The sequence below is a fragment of the Notolepis coatsorum genome (assembly GCF_963971535.1).
Source record: "Notolepis coatsorum genome assembly, contig: SUPER_8_unloc_1, whole genome shotgun sequence".
NCBI lineage: Eukaryota > Metazoa > Chordata > Actinopteri > Aulopiformes > Paralepididae > Notolepis > Notolepis coatsorum.
Genome location: NW_028174873.1, coordinates 2,357,061 through 2,359,560, shown reverse-complemented (window position 1 = coordinate 2,359,560; position 2,500 = coordinate 2,357,061).

Here is a 2,500-nt window from a genome sequence, read left to right as displayed (position 1 = left end):
TGGTAGCACTTACAGTAAATGCGCTGCTACCTCCATCTACTGTATTATTTATTTGATAACCGGACGTGCAGCAAGATCGGACTGTTTGATGATGACTGTGATGATGTTTGGACTATGAGAAATAATTTACATGTTCCTTGATCAAAACAATAAGCAGCCTCTTTTATGATAAAAGAAAATGCAGTAACAATAAATATATGAATAACGTCACCGCCAGGACCAAGCGGTGCATTATAGTATTTTTCTGATAGGCTGCGTGCATAATTATTTTCCCTTATGCACCACTTACCAACCAGTATAGGACTATTATTTGATTTCGCAATATTAAATTGCAGTTTTCTCTTTTGTTTTGTTTTTTTCTCCTCTCTTTTTTACTGCATTGTTGTTGTTTCCATCTATATCTCCAGAGGTCTTCGATATGGAAGCAACGATATCAAGGGAGTAATAATGCGAAAGGACTCATGGGGGACGGATATCGTGCTGGTTCTGGGATATATATATATATAGGGGCCTATTGTATTTTGTATGAAAACGGGACCCTTTTGACGGAACATTATTTATTTATGTATTTATTGACATCATAACAGGTGTTGACATCTTAATGGGATTATTATAATTATTCAGAGCGAAGGAAAACGATGCCATTAGTGTACACATGTAAATTAGTCCAATGAATATACAATTTTACAACCATTGCACCTTTGTTATATACAGGCCAGATGTTAGAAGAATTATAGCAGATAATTAGCCTATATATAAAGGCCTTGGCCACTTTCTAAAGTGAATTTAACGACTCAAACTATAGGCCGCAGAATAATAATGTGAAAATGTATAATTAATTTCCTCTCGTGATGAAAGTAGCACTTATCGAAATTATGTTTTTGACTATAGTGTTTCTTCGCTTGTATAGAAATCTAACAGTGCATGATGATCGCTCGCCCGTGGCTTCTGTGAAACTTATAAGCCAAGTATTTACCAAACGCAGCCGAGGAGCTCCGAGCCTCTTATCAAAATGTGCCACTTAGGAGCGCGTGACGCACGGGCTCGCCTCGTCTCCAAATGAGACTTGATGAAATGGCCGCTAAAAGCTGCTTAGCAACGCCGGATCCTATTGACTGTCCTCGTCCTAAAGACGATTTCATCACCATTTTGTTCACTTACTTTATAATTATTTACCCCCCTAAAAGCAACTTGTTAAGACGAGGGACCAACAGGTGCGTTAGATCTGCTCTGTCTATTTGCTGTTATATGCAACAAGTACAATGCGATTCTTACTCTGCTCTATACACCATAAAGGAATAATAAGCAACAATTAACAGAATTTAAAAAGCAGGTATTTATATACAATAAACTGTCTGCGGCATGTGATTGATTGATTGATTGATTGATTGAAAATGTTATTAACAGATTGCAGAATGGGTACAATACAGTACGGCTCAATACACACAATTGTTAAGGGGATGCAGACCAGAGAAAGACTTTCGTCTTGTTTACATCAGGGTCCCCCATTTTCAATTCATCATATGACATACAGATAGACAGTACTGCTATCTATACATTTATGACATATGACATATTTATGCAATAGCATAAGTAGTGTACGAATAAGTATACTAGTATATAGTATAAGTAAATACAAAAAACGAAACACATTAGACAAGTTAAAGATAATTGCACATTATATTGATGAACGATCGTGCAGTAAAATGGCTGAGCATTGTAAAAAATACTGCAGACTTTAAGGAGATTTACCTGCCAGCTAATAATAGGCTTCAATAGGCAGCAGCTCATAATACGACGCCCCGCTGTTATGATAAAACACATCCAAGGCACCAACGGGTTGTTGTCGCATTGTATCCCCGACGTGTCCTATACCCGATGAATTTAAAATGGGGGACCCTGATGTAAACAAGACGAAAGTCTTTCTCTGGTCTGCATCCCCTTAACAATTGTGTGTATCGAGCCGTACTGTATTGTAGCCATTCTGCAATCTGTTAATACAGTTTTCAATCAATCAATCAAACCTTCACACAAAACACCAGCAAACATGCATTTCATCTGCAAACTTTTGAAACTCTTGCTAAATTATATATCGTGTCACTGAAAAGATGCACATCTTTCTTTTCTTTTTTTAATAGCCGATAGAATATACTGCGGGCGTGGTTCTGATTTGGCGCGGCTTGTTCCGTGTGCGTAATTGATTCCAGTAATTAATTTGTTCTGCCGCCTATCTATCTGATCAAATGAAATCCTGTCGCGGAGCCCATGAAGGATTACTGGCTGTCCCGCTCTAACATCTCCCCTAATTGCCTAATAGCATTGCAGCGAGAATTCTGCTTTTTCACATTAAGCGGCATGATTGGAAATGTGATGACAAGACCATATCAACAAATTATAGGCGGCGCAGCTTCCGCGCGTAACGGCACCCGAGCAGCCACTTGGACCCTCGCAGACTTTAATACCAACAATTACAGCTAATTTGGGCGGAATTACTATATAG